The sequence below is a fragment of the Stenella coeruleoalba genome (assembly GCF_951394435.1).
Source record: "Stenella coeruleoalba genome assembly, chromosome: 2".
NCBI classification, from domain to species: domain Eukaryota; kingdom Metazoa; phylum Chordata; class Mammalia; order Artiodactyla; family Delphinidae; genus Stenella; species Stenella coeruleoalba.
In genome coordinates, this window is record NC_137147.1 from 45004894 (window position 1) to 45024416 (window position 19523).

General features: G+C 38.7%; 1 protein-coding gene across 7 annotated transcripts in view; it reads right to left on the reverse strand.

Moving 5' to 3' along the window:
* The window catches only part of FBXO34 (F-box protein 34), an 85733-nt gene that overhangs the window by 44673 nt on the left and 21537 nt on the right, over positions 1-19523 (reverse strand). For 3 of the 7 annotated variants that reach the window (XM_079912353.1, XM_079912355.1, XM_079912356.1), the window contains one exon: positions 17917-18007. The exons of 3 other annotated variants lie outside the window; for them this stretch is intronic. The gene's annotated coding sequence lies outside the window, so the exon portion shown is untranslated. The remainder of the gene's footprint in view (positions 1-17916; positions 18008-19523) is intronic. One more of the 7 variants, XM_079912354.1, reaches the window with a different exon arrangement.

Here is a 19523-nt window from a genome sequence, read left to right on the forward strand (position 1 = left end):
GCATCAGCAGGCGGACTCTCAACCACTGCGCCACCAGGGAAGCCCAGACACGCTGTTTTTAAAAGACCCCACAGAGTTTAAGCTCTCTCTTCTTGGGCAGCTCCTCAGTAGGTTCAATATCTACTGCCCTATTTTGCTCTAAGAATAGGAACCATTTATGAAAATTTCTGCCAAAAATCACAAGGTAGATAAAACCCATATTTTTAACAAATCTTTTTAAAATGTGTATTTTGAAAACCAGCCTCACACAGAGCTCCAAACCTAGAAGAAAGATTACAATAAAAATAGGTTGGGATGGTACTTCCCTGGTGGTCCAGTGGTTAAGACTCCACGCTCCCAACGCAGGGGGCCCAGGTTCGATCCCTGGTCAGGGAACTAGATCCCGCATGCCGCAAGTAAATGATCCCACATGCCGCAACAAAGATCCCGTGTGCTTCAACTAAGACCTGGCACAGCTAAATAAATAAATACTTTTTAAAAAATAGGTTGGGGACTTCCCTGGTGGTCCAGTGGTTAAGACTCTGCTTCCACTGCAAGGGGCATGGGTTCGATCCCTAGTCGGGAAACTATATCCTGCATGCTGCCCGACACGGCCAAAAAAGAAAATAAATAAAAATTTTAAAAAAAGAAAAAAAAAGGTTGGCCACTGGGACTTCCATGGCAGTGCAGTGGATGAGACTCTGCACTCCCAATTCAGGGGGCCTGGGTTCAATCCTTGGTCAGGGAACTAGATCCCACATGCGTGCCACAACTACGAGTTCACATGCCACAACTAAGGAGCTGGCGAGCCACAACTAAAGGAGCCCTGGAGCTGCAACTAAGGAGCCCACATGCTGCAGCTAAGGAGGCCACCTGCCGCAACTAAGGAGCCTGCCTGCCACAAATAAGACCTGGTGCAACCAAATAAATAAATAAATAAATAAAGGTTGGCTACCTAAATTATTTGTTATTTACAGTGACTTTAGGCACAATCATTTATCGTTAAGACTGAGGCCATACTTTTAAACTTATCCTGTAAATTCGGTGAGAACGATGCAAGAAGTTTAGCACTTACCCAAAGCACTGCAAAAAGCAAAAGAGAGGTACATCTCATGTCTCCAAATGGCATTCCAAAAAACTGCCCAAAGCAAGTATAATGCTGTAAATCTTTTCAGAATTATTTATTATAAATAATAAATTATTTTTAAAGCAAAATTAGAAAATATAAATGAATTCACTCTGTTTTATGTATTTGGAACCTACTTAAAGGTCAAAAGAAAAAACAGCTTAACTGAACAGAACATAGAAAACTAATAAATCATTCATTTCAATCAAACCCTCACCTCACCCTCACTACTTTGAAGTACAGGAACTCTGCTAATCGCTTGACATTTGTGGAAGCTTCAGTTTGGGGTATTTTGCTTTGTACTTTTGTTTTCCAATAAAACTGACTGCTATGGATCAAAGAAAAATCATATGAAAACATAAAATTATTCAAGTTCACAGTAAAATAAAGTGGTGGGAGAGTATAAGGAAATTGAAATACAGGAGAATTCATTGAAAGATTCCAGCCCCACCTCCCAAAATGACTTGAAATTATGTCTAATTAATACCCAAACTTATATATTCTGAAAGATTTTTTCATGGATGAGAATGACAGTGATGGTATTAAGACAACTCAGGGCTGGTGTTTCAAGAATTAGAGATGATCTGCGATTCCCAATATAAAAAGTACAGCACTCAATTCTGGAAAGTCTTTTTAAATTTTTAACTGGTAGAACAGAGGTTACCATAGTAAAAACTAAAATCACAAGCATAAACATAAACCTATAGCCAATTTTATTAGAATTGAGACATACTAACTCATTAAACAATTTCATCACTTTACCAGCAGACATGTCACTGTAACTAAGCAATAAATCCAAATACTATTCTTTCCTTTGTGCATCCTTAGAAGGTATCAAATAGCTTGATTTATTTTCTGATGTAAAATCCTAAATTTGTTTAATGCATACAAACACATACACATTTTTTAAAAACACCCACTACCGAGACCTTCTTAAACCCACATTAAAAAAAAAAAAAAAAGGTAGATGAGACGGTATTTCCATCCATGATTTAGCTTAATCCTAAGAATATTCCTCCAGGATTCTGTCCAATGTCTAGCAATATACCTACATCTGGTTAATGCACCAGTTCGATACTTTTCATTTTAAAGTTACTTTATAACACCAATACACTAAAAAACAGAAACTAAAAACGGATTTTATAGTCTAAGGTATAAAATCACTCATTATCAAAGTGTCAGTTCTCCCTCCTCAAAAGATTAAGTATGCAGGGGCTTCCCTGGTGGTGCAGTGGTTAAGAATCCGCCTGCCGATGCAGGGGACACAGGTTCAAGCCCTGGTCCAGGAAGATGCTCCACATGCCGCGGAGCAACTAAGCCCGTGCACCACAACTACTGAGCCTGTGCTCTAAGGCCAGTGTGCCACAACTACTGAGCCCGCGTGCCACAGCTACTCAAGCCCGTGTGCCTAGAACCCGTGCTCCGCAACAAGAGAAGCTACCGGCAATGAGAAGCCCGCGCACCGCAATGAAGAGTAGCCCCTGCTCACCACAACTAGAGAAAGCCTGCGCACAGCAACAAAGACCCAATGCAGCCAAAATAAATAGATAAATAAATTAAATATATATATAAAAAGATTAAGCATTCAGTTTTATAATGACAAAGTATACATTAACCTCGAAAGAAAGTCACAACAGTTGAATTTAATATATGCCAAAGCCCTCATTTCAGATGCTACCCTAACCCCGTATCTAGTATGACAGGAAGAAGTAACAATCTGTGGTAGCAAACCCCTACAAAATTCTCTTTCCTAGTAGAAATAATCAGTAAAGAGAATCTGTCTTTCAACACCTACTGCGGGTGTTTATCAGACTCCTGGAAAGTGGCATGAAAGTTCTGTTTATCACAAGGAAACAGAGAAGTTTAGAAACATGGGACTTGCTCATTGGTTTATTCTAGAATCACTGATGGAGACCAGAGTAATAAACAAAACTCTCCAAGGCTAAAAGCAAATGTAATTTGCCCAATTTTGTACAGATACAAAGCCCAATTTTGTAACCTAAAGAGGGACAAGTTCTGAGAACTAAGGAAGGCAATCATAATAAACACACTTATTTTAAGTCTCCTAAACCCTCGGCAGTATAAATACAACTCCTGGCAACACCAACAAAATACAATATTTCAGTTCCTAGCTTTCAAAGAAAAAATAGAAAAGTGTTTCAAGTTAGGGTGTTTAAATACATTTTGATAATAGCTCCTTAAAGTCTGCCTTTCCAAAACAACTAACAATCATTATTGAACACTTAGTATTTTCCAAGACTTAAACGAGCTCCAAACAACAAATAAATTAGATAAGCATCATCCAAGCCCTCCTGTGGTGCTGACATTCTGACAGGGAAGACAGAAAAAGAGTTATAAAACAAATAAGAGCTAAAACTATAAAACTTCTAAGTGTTCATGACCTTGGATTAGGCAATGGTTTCTTAGATATGACACCAAAAGTATAAGCAACAGAAGAAAAAATAGACTCTGCCAAAATTTAGAACTTTTAATTTTAACTATCAAGAAAGTAAAAAACAGAACCTCCCAGAATGGGAGAAAATACCTGCAGCAAATAATATGTCTGATAAAGGATTTGTATCTAGAATATAATGAATTCTTGTAACTCAATAAAATACAAAGAAATACAAATAATACAAAGAAATAATAATACAAAGAGATAACTCAATTTAAAATGAGGAAAGGACATTCTCCAAAGAAGATATACTAATGGCAATAAACATATGAAAAGATGCTCAACATCATTAGTCATCTGGGAAATGCAAATCGAAACCACTTCACATCCACTTAAGGATGGTTAGAATCAAAAAGAGATAATAATTGTTGGCAAGAATATGGAGAAGCTGGAACTGTCATACACTCGGGTTGGAAATGTAAAATATACAGCAGCCATGGAGAACAGTTTGGCAGTTCTTCAAAAGACTAAACAGAGAGAGTTACCACATGATTCAGCAATTCCACCCTTAGTTATGTACTCTAGAGAAATGAAAACATGTTATCTACACAAAACTTGTACATGGATGTTCATAACAGCATTATTCATAATAGCCAAAAAGTAGAAACAACCTAAATGTCCATCAATTGATGAATAAATAGTGTATATTCATGTAGTGAAATACTATTCAGCCATAAAAAGGAATGAAGTACTGATATGTGCTACATGGATGAACCTTGAAAACATTACATTAAGTGAAAGAAGCCAGACACAAAAGACCACATAATGTATGATTCCATTTATACGAAATGTCCAGAATAAGCAAATCTAGAGAGACAGAAAGTAGATTTAGTGGTTGCTAGTAGCTGGAGGGATGGGGGAAATGCGTGTGACTGCTAATGAGTACAGGGATTCTTTTTGGTACCTTCATGATAGCAGGTAGTACTCTCATGACTTGAATCAAATGTTCTAAAATTGATTTTGGTGATGATTACACAACTCTGTGAATAGCACTGAACTGTACACTCTATATGGGTTAATTGTGTGGTATGTGAATTATGTTTCAATAAAGCTGTTACTTTTAAAAAACAGGGTATTAAGGAAACATATAAAAGGAATCCTAACCTAATCTGGAGAATCAGGAGAGTTTAGTGAAGACCTGGATGCATAAGCGTTTTAAAACATAAAAGTGCATGCATGGCACGTCTGAATGGCTGCTAGTAGCTAAGAGAATTTAAGAATGGCTGGGGTACAGTGAATAAGTGGAAGAGATAGTAATAATGTAGCTTGCATTTACTGAACCTTTACCTATGTGCCAGGCACTTCTTACTCCAAACCCTTATTTATTATATTTAATCCTAACAACTCTTTGAGGTATGGACAGTTACTATCCTCATTTTACAGATAAGGAAACTGCAGCATAGTGGAGGAAAGTAACTTGCCCAAGGTCACAGCAAGTGGTGCTATCATGACTTGAACAAAGCATTCTGGCCCCAAAGCCCCCCACACTCTAACACTTCAAAACCCACCCTTTCCTGGAAATTGCCTATCAATTAATTACAACTGACCTAGTTTTATATATTCAATCCTATACAGTAAGCAGATATATTATAAATTTATACACAAGTTTCTTTGGTTGAGCACTAGGTGAAGTACTCAACTTGGGTTTAGAGACCAGATTTTATAACACTTTTAACCTTTAAACTCTGGAATCACACTCAGCAAGACACGTTGATCACTTATTAGCAGCTCTGAGAATTAGGACTTCCTGAAAGACGTGTTTCACACAACTTAGGAGGCATTTATTCATTATATTATTAATATTATCACTATTTCATTTATGTGTATAAACCAGTAAAGTAGAATGTCGTTAGAACTTGTTAGTATTTGTGTAAGAAAGTAGATCAAGCTTAGGTTTCTAGTGTGAGCATCTGTGTGGACGATAGTCCCTATGACTATGAGATATCAAAGTCAAAATGAATTAACATGCAGCTGGATCTGTGGACCTGGTCCTCAGAAGAACTGGACCAAGGAGATAAATTTGGAAGTTTGGGCATACAGCATGGTAACTCAAGCCATGATAATAGATTAAATACCTAAGGAGAAAGCATAGACAGAAAAAAGGTCTTAAAACATTGGTTTTTAAGTTTCATAAGCATCACAATCACCTGGTGGGCTTGTTAAAACACAGATGGCTGGATCCCATCCCCAGAGCTTCTGACTCAGTAGGTCTGGGTGGGACCTGAGAATTTTCATTTCTAACAAGTTGATGTTGATGTGGCAAGTCTGGGGAACCACAGTTGGGAGAATCAATGACCTACAGCAAAGCCCTACAAAACTCTGATAGTTAGGATAGGAAACTTACAAAAGAGACCAAGAAGAGGCCACAGTAAGGTAGGAGAAATACTACTCCAATTAAATTATTTTTACCAAGGTCACCAGCAGCCTCCTAACTGATAATCCAGTGGAAACTTATGACTCCTTAAAACTAATTCAATTCTACTTGCAACAAAAATGTATGGAGCACCTACCACGTGCTACGCAAGTCTGTCCCCTATAACTTGATCCTATCTTCTCCCTTGGCTTCCAAAATATCACTCACTCCCTTGTTGCTACTTCTTTTTTGAACACTTGTTCTCTGGTTCCTCTCCTTCTGTCCACTCAAAACATCTCAAGGTTCCCCAGAATTCTGGGTCTTCTCTTCTACATGCAAGCTCTCCCAAGGCAGTTTCACCTAATCCCCTAACTTTGAGTACCATCTAGCTGCCAATAATTCTCCCACATCTCATCTTTAGAACTGACTTTGCCTCTGGGCTTCAGATCCTATTTCCAACTGCCAACCCAACCACATATTTACAAACTAAGCCTCTTTCTTTCCATATTATCTCTTCAAAAAGCACAACTATCCACGCAGAGGCCCAAGCCAGAAATCTGTGAATCTTCCTAGAGCAATCATTCTCACCTTAGCAGCATATTAGAACTTCCCAAAGAGCTTAAAAAAAAAACCTCACTCGTGGGTCTAGTAATAATATGACAACAATAATCCTGTTCTATGTCCTTAACACACATGCATGTAAAGTGCCTAGCAAAAAATACTTGTGAGCACTCAGGAAAAGGGAGCTATCTTTGTAAACACTTTAAATTTCAGCTCTTCTGAAGTCTCTTCTTAAGTTTCTGATCAGAATCAACATTTGTTTAAGCTGTTTCATTAACAAAAAATCAAACAAATGAAAAAATTTGTTTATAAGCCCCTCTAAGGTAAACTTTAAAAACTCGGGTTCAAATTCATATTCCTACTTTTTTCAAATATCCTTTGGTATATAGATCCTTATAGTTGATTTATAAAGGGAAGAGTAAAAGTTGTTAATTATATCACTTGAATCATAGATTTCTAGTTAAAATTTGGCCCATGGATAAGAGGCAACACAAAACAGTGAGAGAAGTCTATTGTTCATAGAGCCATTCACACAGACACTTATTTTCCCCATAAACGGGGAAAAAAAGAGACACCAATATATTCAAACAAGCTAATAGGAGAAGCCCATTATATACAATACAAGGTTACTTAAAAGTGTTTGCAAATGAGACATTCAACTCCACAGTGATATCAAAGCTCCTCTTTGGTGTTACTTTGTATTTTGAGTATTTTCAAAAGAGAATGACGAAGATTTAACACAGCCGCTATCTTCCAAAGTATAATGTTTTGTTTGTGCCCCTTGTCCAATGATGTTAGCAAATCTACTTTTTCTTGAAAAGATGTGCAGGAATGGGCAAATGGTAAGTCAGTAAGTTCATTTAAGGCTGCAAAATTCTGCCACTTTCACCCAAGAAAGCCAGTTTCTTATAACTTTAGCAATAACAGGAGAGCTCACAAATAGCCTGGAATATGACAGAAAACCAAAGAATAAAAGTTACCAAAAATTTCGACTGGAATAAAGGATAAGGGTTGTTTTTCTTTGACTGTTGTTTGCTTTAGCTGAACAAATCAGTAGTACATCTGTGTTACAAATGAATTAGAATTAAGCTATATATTTTAAAAATAAAATGTGTATGCAAATACCACCAGAGTATATAAACACACTAAAAAACCATCCTTTTCAAAAACAATTCACTGCCTGGTAAGTGGAAAGGGACTTAAAGTTGTTAACTGAAATGGAATCAATGGAAATAAGCTTTATTTACATTTGGATGGTGGAAGCAGAGAAGGTTTGAACCCCCTTTTTTAATAAAAACTCTATGTACGAAGTAACCATATTTCCAAATAGGAGGGAAACACAGGTATTGATTAGAATTATGAAAACCTAACATGGGTGAGGAATGAGAAAAGAAGAAATTTAAAGGCTTTTCCCCAGTTTTATTTTGTTAGATTTGGGAAAATCTTTAATTTTTCCTTTTTTTTTTTTTTGCGGTACGCGGGCCTCTCACTGTTATGGCCTCTCTGTTGCAGAGCACAGGCTCCAGACGCGCAGGCTCAGGGGCCATGGCTCACGGGCCCAGCCGTTCCGCGGCATGTGGGATCTTCCCGGACCGGGGCACGAACCCGTGTCCCCTGCATCGGCAGGCAGACTCTCAACTACTGCGCCACCAGGGAAGCCCTAATTTTTACATTTTATAAATGAACAAAATGTGTATATAATCTAAATGTTACCTATTTTCAATATGATATATATATACATATATATATGTGTATATATATTTTTTTCTTTTTTTTCCCCTTTGAGATTTTAATGTCAGCCTCATTCTTAAGAACTTTTGGGGGCTTCCCTGGCAGTGCAGTGAGAAAGCCCGCGCACAGCAACGAAGACCCAACACAGCCATAAATAAATAAATGATTTATTTAAAAAGAACTGTTGGGTTCAATCAGTGGGGAAAACATTAGTCCCTTTTATTATTTGTTTTAATTTACTTTTTGCACAGTCAGCTTTAATATTAGGATGTGATCATTTGGGGTGCCTTTTTAAAACACAGCCTTTCATATAGCTTTAGTGTTTTTTTTAATTGAGGTATAGTTGATGTACAATTATTATGTAAGATTGAGCTGTACCAATATATTTTTATAACCCATCCCCTAAGAGATCACACAGCCTGAACCTCTCCAGTGGTAGGGAAGTCATTCCATGAGCAAAGATTGTTCAACTTCAGAGAGCTTTGCCAAAGGACTAACAGCATGCTTTTCAAACTTAAAGTTTGAAAAACCTAAATGCAAAATGAGGAAGTTTATTTATTTAATACCATCGTAGTATTAAACCCTGGTACATTCATAGTCCCAAGTTCATAGGGGTATATGAGATACATCTCAAATGTTTTTCAGCAGATCACCAATGCCAGGTGGAACACTTATGCCAGGTGACATAATCAAGTACTTTTCTCCAGAGTCCACCTGGGTGAGCTGTTTGCCCTGTGTCCTGGGTGGGAGACAGTGTGATACGGAGAGAGCAGAGGTGAGGGTCCAGCCACTGAGTTCTCTGTGTTCAATTTCTGAGATGTGCCTGCTCACATCCTCTTCCCAACACCCCGTTGTCCTCTGTTTACAAAAGAATTCATGATGCACCTCTTCCCTTCCCAAGCCCCATTTCAGCCACCCACACCAAAAAGGAGCAAGACCTCCTGTTTGCAGACAAGACTGAGGATCCCCTCCCAGCCTCAAGGCTTGCTTTTTGTGTCCCAATAGAATCATTTATTCAATTAACAAAGTCTGTCGACTCAGCACCTACTACGTGCTGCTATGGGTTCTCAGGACTGTTAGTTGTTCCGAATAGTGGGCATCACCCAGCAGCCTCCCAAAGGGAACAAGTTTTGTCTGAGGAAGCATCTGGAAGTAAGCTTCCAATTCCACTCTGCCACACCCAGTGTGGACCTGAGGAATTCCTCTCCTCTCTAAAAATGTCCACCTGGATTCCCAGTAGGGAAAGGAACCATTAGAGTTGCAACAGCAACCAAGCAAAAACTTGTTGATTCAACTCACCTATAAATTGATTTACTATTATAAATGGATCTCGAAACAAACTGCTAAAATTTAAAGAACTGAGAATTGTTTCATTTTTGTTGTTCTCTTCTGTCTATTCTATTGTATCAGAACAATCCAGGCCACTGTGGGTACCTTCTACTCCAGTCAATGAATGTACAATGTGCTTGACTATTACTTAAGACTCCACACTCAGCTCCTATGTGCTCAACAGACCACTCACTATAGTTCAGAAAGAAAATACCTCTGATCCACTTGGACACAGAATAACGAGGGCCTTCCATCAGTCTAGTGAGACAACTCCTCTTTACGTTAGCCCTATAGGATCCACATGAATGACAGTCTTCAAGAGCAACTGAAATTGTCTCCCTCTTTCCTACCCTTGTACCCAGGCTTTCTCTTCTCTAAGGACACATTTCTTCTCAGGCAGTAACTTGGTCCTAGCAAACATGGCTTCCTGCCCTTCACACTTACAACACTTGTCTGAACCTGCTGGATTCACAATACCCTTAGCCCTCTTTCACAAATATGTTTATTTTTATTGGGGAGTGGGAGTGGAAAGATGAGGGAGAAGGAAATTAAGGGGATAAGGAAAAACAAAACATGTTCCCATGGCTCCAAAAGTTCCAGAAACTTTACAACTACAGAAATAGAAAGGGGATTCAAATTCTTCCCTTCCCAACAGCTCCCCACAGGCTAATGCCTATGAAACTAGAGACTCCCATCCTAGTTTATCTCCATGTTGGGGGGCACAGGGGGGTGTTGTCCCAGCTATCAAATTCTAATTTGTAAAACCTGGTAAAAGTTAGTAAATTATGATATCATAGCCTTAGATACAGTAAATTACTTAAAAATTTCACCTCACTTCTAGTAAAGCCTGGATTCTACTCTAAGAATAACCATTTCTTAGTTCTATGGCCTTGGCAAGTCACTACTTCTGATATTTCAGAGTTGTGGTGAGGATTAGATCACTCAGCACAATACCCAGTTGATACTATAATCATGCAGATAGGTGTTGTCTACTTTGTTCAAAGCAAACCAAAACAAGTGCTCACTCTAGTATAATTATTTTTCAACAGCTGGAGCAATTCCTGTAATGATGACAGCACATAAATTTTATCTAAAAGAATGAACAGCTTGTGCTTAAAAGAGGGGGAGGGTCTTAAAGAACTCTAGAAATTAATACGTATTAAAATATTTTTTATCTGTTTTAACTAGGTTGTTCTATTGTATGAGAATAATGTAGGCCATGTGGGTACCTTCTACTCCAGTCAATGAATGCACAATGTCCTTGACTATTTCTTACACTCCACTCTGATCCAATATATTGTTTTCAGAGTTGTTCTAGAACAGGAACATAAAACTACCTGCTTAAATTAAGGAACACTAGGAGCAAACAGTGGTGGCAAGATTTACTTGCCTCAGAATCCCTCCACAAGCTGACAACTATTAGCCCCTTTACTATTCCATTATTCACCAGAAAAAGGAAACAGATTTAGTTCAAATCACAGTCAAGTCCCTTATACTTGGACATATTTGCCCAAAGACTATTAGATTGGATTTAGAAAGAACCTTGCCAAAGAAGGGAAAACAACTTCTTATCCTTTAATCAATTCTTCTCTAAACCCAGGAGACACCATACAATTTGTTTCCCGTATCTAGTAAGTAACCACTTAGCCCTACTTTCTTTTTTAAAATATTTATTTATTTATTTTTGGCTGCGTTGGGTGTTCGTTGCTGCGCGCAGGCTTTCTCTCTAGTTGCAGCGAGCGGGGGCTACTCTTCATTGTGGTGCGCGGGCTTCTCATTGCAGTGGCTTCTCTTGTTGCGGAGCACGGGCTCTAGAGCACAGGCTCAGTAGTTGTGGCACACGGGCTTAGTTGCTCTGCGGCATGTGGGATCTTCCTGAATCAGGGCTCGAACCCGTGTCCCCTGCATTGGCAGGCGGATTCTTAACCACTGCGCCACCAGGGAAGTCCCAGCACTACTTTCTAATTATAAAGCCTACTATAGTCACAGAGTATTCAGACCCACGTCTAGCTATGAGAAAAATAACTAAAGGGAGTTTCCTTGAGAATACTCCGCTATCTCTATACTTTCTCCCAAACAAAATACTACGGAATCACTTGTTGTGAGCAAAGCCATTTACATTTCTATCCTATTAACTAGCCTAACATCATACAAATTTCCTACGTGATCAAGCAGAGGCAAATTAACAGATGGTCATTATCCCAGGCCCAAATGTCTGATCTAGCTGGTAAACAGAAATAAAATCCAAAAGTCATCTCCAGCTGATGTCCCACAATTCAAACCTAGAAGCTTAGTTGGAATACTCTTACCAGTAAATTGTTTTTAGGTTGGTCTCATGAAAGAAACTATCATTTAAGGAGCCAGAAAGTGTTCCCCTACTTTTGTTCTCATTAGACTTTCTGCATATAACTTTGTAACCAGCTTGCTCTTGTGCAGCTAGAGCTACAGCTACATCTTCTGGCCAGTCAGCTTGCTTGGTCCCTGGCTTCCCATGGTCCCCCCTGCTGCTTGTCTTCCCAGTAATCCAATCACTGTTCTTCCTGTACGCCTAAAACTGATCTAATGCCTATCTTCTGAACTGTACTGTCTATCAGACAGCAAAACCACTGGGGAGGGGGCTGAGGTGGGGGGGAGAGACCACAAGAAATAGTAGTGGACTATGGGTACATGTGGCATAACTCACCTGTTCTAACCAGCAGTTCCACAACCTGTCCTGACCAAGTGACTCAGATTGTACACCCTGGCTCACTCTAGCAGACCTGTTCTTGACCCAACCTAACCGTTTAAACTGGGTATGGTTTCCCTGGCCACCCATCTCGTACCCAAAATATTCTACTTAAGCAGAAGAGTCTCATGGTTAATTATGGCCATGCTTACAGAAAAGGAAGCTAGCATTCAAGTATCTCTTCCACACTTGGTACTGTGCTAGGAGCTTTCTCACTCAAGACCCACCAAAGCCCATTGATATAAATATTGCCCTCATTTTACATGAAGAAACCACAGAACTCCACTATCTTCATATTTAAGAAAATAAAGCTAACTGTATCAGATATTGAATAATGTTAATATTCTTTTTAATGTTTCCCTTAACAGGGTTACTTTTCATGTTGTTCACCGTGTGAAGAGTAGTCCACTGCAGTGCCAAGGAATCTAGCTTAAACAATTTCTAATTAGCTACCACCTCACCTTAAAAATTCTGCTTCACCAAAAAGAAAATGCCACATCTTAAACGGCATCATATACTTATACACTATTTAAATTAAATTCTAATGGCCACACTACCCAAAGCAATCTACAGATTTAATGTGATCCCTATCAAATTACCCATGACATTTTTCAAATAACTAGAACAAATAATCCTAAAATTTATATGGAACTACAAAAGACCCAGAATTGCCAAAGCAATCCTGAAGAAAAAGAACAAAGCTGAAGGCATAAACCTCCCAGACTTCAGACAATACCACAAAGCTACAGTAATCAAAACAGTGTGGTATTGGCATGAAAACAGACATATGGATCAATGGAACAGAATAGAGTCCAGAAATAAATCCACACACCTATGGTCAATTATTTTTGACAAAGGAGGCAAGACTATACAGTGGAGAAAAGACAGTCTCTTCAGCAAGTTGTGTTGGTAAAGCTAGACAGCTGCATGTAAATCAATGAAATTAGAACAATTCCTCACACCATATGCAAACTCACAATGGCTTAAAAACTTAAATATAAGATAGGACACCATAAAACCCCTAGAAGAGATCACAGGCAAAACATTCTCTGACACAAATCACAGCAATATTTTCTTAGCTCACTCTCCCAACACAACAGAAATAAAAGCAAAAATAAACAAATGGGACCTAATCAAACTTACAAGCTTTTGCACATCAAAGGAATCCATAAACAAAACAAAAAGACAACCTACAGATTGGGAGAAAATATTTGCAAGTGATGCGACTGACAAGGGCCTAATTTCCAAAATATACAAACAGCTCATACAACTCGATAACAAAAAACAAACAACCCAATCAAAAAATTACATTTCTGGGACATCCCTCGTGGTGCAGTGGTTAAGAATCCGCCTGCCAATGCAGGAGACATGGGTTCAAGCCCTGGTCCAGGAAGATCCCACATGCTGCAGAGCAACTAAGCCCACGCACCACAACTACTAAGCCTGTGCTCTAGAGCCCACGAACCACATCTACTGAGCCTGCAAGCCACAACTACTGAAGCCCACGCGCCTAGAGCCCGTGCTCCACAGCAAGAGAAGCCACTGCAACAAGGAGCACACACAGTGCAACAAAGAGGAGCCCACGCTCGCCGCAACTAGAGAAAGCCCACACACAGCAACAAAGACCCAATACAGCCAAAAATAAATAAACAAATTTTTAAAAATAAAGTTTATCATGGATTCTTTAAAAAAAAAAAAGACACTTCTCTGAAGAAGACTTACAGATGGCCAACAGGCACATGAAAAGATGCTCAACATCACTAATTATTAGAGAAATGCAAATCAAGGCATCACCTCACACCAGTCAGAATAGCCATCATTAAAAACTCCACAAACAATAAATGCTGGAGAGGGTATGGAGAAAAGGGCACCCTCCTACACGGCTGGTGGGAATGTAAATTGGTGCAGCCACTATGGAGAACAGTATGGAGGTTCCTTAAAAAACTAGAGTTACCATATGATTCAGCAATCCTACTCCTGGGCATATATCCGGAGAAAATTATAATTCAAAAACATACATGCACCTCAATATTCACAGCAGCACTATTAACAATAGCCAAGACATGGAAGCAACCTAAATGTCCATCAACAGATGAATGGATAAAGAAGATGTGGTACACGCACACACACACCCCACACACACAATGGAATACTACTGAGCCATAAAAAAGAATGAAATAATGCCATCTGCAGCAATGTGGATAGACCCAGAGATTATTATACTAAGTGAAGTAAGTCAGACAGAGAAAGACAAATATCATATGATATCACTTATATGTGGGCTCTAAAATATGATACAAATAAACTTATTTACAAAACAGAAACAGACTCACAGACATAGAAAACAAATTTATGGTTACCAAAGGGGAAAGGGGAGAGGGATAAATTAGGAGTTTGGGGTTAGCAGATACAAACCACTATATATAAAACAGAGAAACAACAAGGTCCTACTGTATAGTACAGGAAACTATGTTCAATATCTTGTAATAACCTATAATGGAAAAGAATATAAAAAAGAATATATATGTATAACTGGATCACTTTGTTGTACACCAGAAACTAACACAACATTGTAAATCAACTATACTTCAATAAAATATAAAAAAATTTTAGGGACTTCCCTGGTGGTCCAGTGGTTAAGAATCTGCCTTCCAACGCAGGGGACGCAGGTTCGATCCCTGGTTGGGGAACTAAGATCCCACATGTCACAGGGCAACTAAGCCCGTGCACCGCAACTACTGAGCTCACACGCTCTGGAGCCCATGCACCACAACAAAAGATCCCGCATGCCGCAACGAAGATCCCACGTGTCGCAACTAAGACCCAATGCAGCCAAATAAAACAAACAAGGTAAAAATTAAAAATAAATTTAAAAAAATCAAATTCTAAAATGTACAAATTAGTAATCTTTATATCTTCAGAATTACTAGGATATTTAGTATGCTTACTGGTGATATAACAGCTTAATAAAAACATATCATTCACTCTACACACAATAATTGCTTCTGGGGAAGACATCTAAAGGTACACTGTGAGAAAATGACTGACTTCAATATATACCCTTTTGTACCATTTTAAACCTTTATCATTTGCATGTATTATATATTCTATAAGGAAGTATGCCTCCAGATTCAATCACCAATTTACAGGAGATACAGAGGACATAAGAACGTGTTAATTAAGCTAAGCCCCAGGGATAGAGTCATTAAAATCCAGACTCTGAGAAACTCTAAAGGACATAAAACCTTATTTCTTTAATAAATAGATTTCAAGGGAGAGAGAAAATGAGAGAGGCAGCAAGGGGAACCTCTAGATTAAAAGCCATTACCAACCAACTGCAAATTAGGGACTTTATATGGATACTGATTCAAACTATGATATCTGAGACAACCAGACATTTGAACACTGGATATCTGATGATATTAAGGAATTTAAGGGGGGTGAGATAGATAGATAGATTTTTTTTTTTAAAGAGTCCTTATCTTTTAAAGATACACTAGACTCCAAATGAAATGATACCTGGGATTTGCTTAAAAATAATCCGGGAGGAAGAAGAGGGGGAATAAATGAAACAAAATTAGGCATGTTTTGATTACTGTCAAAGCTGGGTGATAAGTACATGGGGCTTTACTAATGCATTTCATCTACTTTTATGTGATTAAAATTTTCCATAACAAGTTAAAGTCAAATACTTGCAAGATGCAAATATTTTTATGTAAATGAAAACCAAATCATTTAAAAATGATACCACATATAACTTGAACATATCTGGGTTTTAGATGACATAAAGGAATCTTATGATACTCAGATGGAGAGTAAAATTCAGAAGCTAGGTGTCAGATCAATCTGTTAATTTTGTTAGGTAGGATAATGGTATTGTGGTTATGGGGGAAAATCATTTTTTAAAGACACATATTGATGTATTTAGGTCTAAAATGACATGATATCTAGAATTTGCTTTAAAAAAATTTAATTGGGACAAGAATAAACAAGTATGGCAAAATATTGAAACTAACTGGTACATATATAGGGGCTCAGTGACTCTATCTTTGTGTGTGTTTCCGTTTTAAAACGTAAATAATATGATTATAATAACAGTAACAATAATAGATTCTAAGAACTTCCTCCACTATGTGAGAGAAGGAAAAAAACAAGATAAATAACCCAAACTAAAACATCTTAGTTCAGATAAGGGTCAAGTTTGGGGGGAGGAGGGCAAGAACCACTACACAAGAGTTTTACTGGGACTTCCCTGGTAGCGCAGTGGTTAAGAATCCACCTGCCGGGCTTCCTTGGTGGCACAGTGGTTAAGAATCTGCCTGCCAATGCAATGGACACGGGTTCGGGAACCCATGGGCCGGGAAGATCCCACATGCCACGGAGCAACTAAGCCCATGTGCCACAACTACTGAGCCTGAGCTCTAGAGCCCACGTGAGCCCACAACTGAGCCCACGTGCCACAACTACTGAGGCCTGCGCGCCTAGAGCCGGTGTTCCGAAACAAGAGAAGCCATCGCGATGAGAAGCCTGTGTACCACAACAAAGAGGAGCCCCCGCTCACCACAGCTAGAGAAAGCCCGCACACAGCAACGAAGACCCAACACAGCCAAAAAAAAAAAAAAAAAAAAAAAGTTTTATTCCTTCACCTCACCTGAATTTTACAAATAGCAGACAGTATGGTAAGGAAAATCTCAGAGTGTTCCACCATAATTGGGGCAACACTCGAAGCAAAGAAAAAAAAATTTTTTTTTCAAGAATTATTTCCTCCTGCCAGTCTTGCCCTAGATATCCATTTATAAAGAAACTTTCAGTGTTTCTCAAGTTCAAGAAGTAGGATTGTCAGTGAGTGTTTTGTATGGAAACAAAGCTTCCTAATACCCTGAGCACATATGATTCTGCTTGTACATAGAGATTCTGGGTGTGAAAATGGTATTTTTTCATTGCTAGTTTTCTGGCTGTGCTCCAAAACTACTTTTATCAAGTTATCCTGAGTGAGATCCTTTCTTGGAGAGAAGATGAGGACCTTTGAAAGACTTTTATGAAAACATTTGCCCATATACATCTCAGCACTTCAAGTAATGATACCACTTTGAGGTTCTAAAGAGAAAAACACAATCTAAAATTACCTAATCCCGCCAAAATTTCTGCTGTGGGCAATCACCACCATAATTGTTATTACTAGAAGGGAGAAAAAGAAATTAACACTTTCTGAGATTTTACTAAATGTCACTATTTAATATGCATTTTTAACTAAGTCCTCTTAACACTGAAAGGTTAAGTAACTTGTTAAGTAGCTTTCTATAACTAAGTAGCAGAACCAGACTTGAACCCAAACAGTCTGGCTCCAATATCTGGGCTACTCTCTGCTATACTACTCTGTACCCTAACTTTTCACCCTGAAGCGCAGGAAAGATGACCACTTGAACATTTCTAGACCCTAGATCATTGACCCTCTTCACATTCCTGGTTACCTTTGAGATTTTACATTATTAAAAAAACAAAATAAACAAAGGAAATTAACAAAACCAAAAAATTCTGGCAGGTCCTTCTTTAATGAAATTAAATAGTCTGGAGAGAATTAACGGCAGCTATTACATTAGAACCACTGACCAAGGCTAATAGGGTCCCCTAACTGCCCACCCTAACGCAAAGCTCACCAGCTGACGAACCCTGTCTAGATACAGAGATCCCAATCAGTTTCATATTGCTTCATTCTTCCATTTGATTGGTTAAATCAGAATCAAACATCTGTAACATGAAAGAGACAAGGAAACAAAAAGTTAAAGAAATGTGACAAAGCAATAAAAAATTCATAAAACAGAACAGAACTTGTGAAAAGCTCTCTAACTCAGATCCTCAGAAAGGCAAGATGTTGCATTCATAAAGCAAGACAGGAAGCTGTGAAAAGGGAAAAGAGTACAAGAAAAGACTCTTGAAAAAAAAAATTTTAAAAGGCAGTATAGGGCTTCCCTGGTGGCGCAGTGGTTGAGAATCTGCCTGCTAATGCAGGGGACACAGGTTCAAGCCCTGGTCTGGGAGGATCCCACGTGCCGCGGAGCAACTAGGCCCGTGAGCCACAACTACTGAGCCTGCACGTCTGGAGCCTGTGCTCCATAACAAGAGAGGCCGCGATAGTGAGAGGCCCGTGTACCACGATGAAGAGTGGCCCCCGCTTGCCACAACTAGAGAAAGCCCTCGCACAGAAACGAAGACCCAACACAGCAAAAATAAATAAATTAATTAATAAACTCCTACCCCCAATATCTTCTTTAAAAAAAAAAAAAGGCAGTATAAGGTTTTATATGGTGGAGACAAAACCTAGAAAGTAGAAATAGGAAACAGAGACAAGAAATTAACCAAACGACACACAGCATCAGTCCAGGAGGTCAGTATTTAACTAACAAAAATTCCAGGATGAAAAGGAAAAAAAACTTGAAGAGAGGAAATTTTCAGAGAAATATAAATTTTCCACAACTAAAAGATTTAATAAACTAATAGATTTATAGAGTCTTCCAATTAATTGGGGGCACTCAGTGTTCAAATGAATAGAGACCCACATCAAGTTATATCACTGGGAAATTTCAGACAACAAAGACAAAAAAGCTCATCTGCAAAGGAACAAGAATCAAACTGGCCTTCTCCCATGGCAATAGAAATAAAACCAAAAATAAACAAATGGCACCTAATCAAACTTACAAGTTTTTATACAGCAAAGGAAACCATAAATAAAACAAAAAGACAACCTACGGACTGGAGAAAATACTTGTAAATGATGCAACTGACAAGGGCTTAATTTCCAAAAATATAAAACAGCTCACACAACTCAATAACAACCAAACAACCCAATCAAAAAATGGGCAGAAGGGCTTCCCTGGTGGTGCAGTGGTTAAGAATCCACCTGCCAAAGCAGGGGACACAGGTTCAAGCCCTGGTCCGGGAAGATCCCACATGACGCGGAGCAACTAAGCCCGTGTGCCACAACTACTGAGCCTGCTCTCTAGAGCCTACGAGCCACAACTACTGAGCCCATGAGCCATAACTACTGAAGCCTGAACACCTACAGCCTGTTCTCTGCAACAAGAAGCCACCGCAATGAGAAGCCTGTGCACCACAACGAAGAGTAGCCCGCCCCCTCCGCCACAACTAGAGAAAGCCCATGCACAGCATCAAAGACGCAACACAGCCAAAAATAAATAAAATTAAATAAAATTAATTTTTTAAAAAAAGAAAAATGGACAGAAGACCTAACGAGACATTTCTCCAA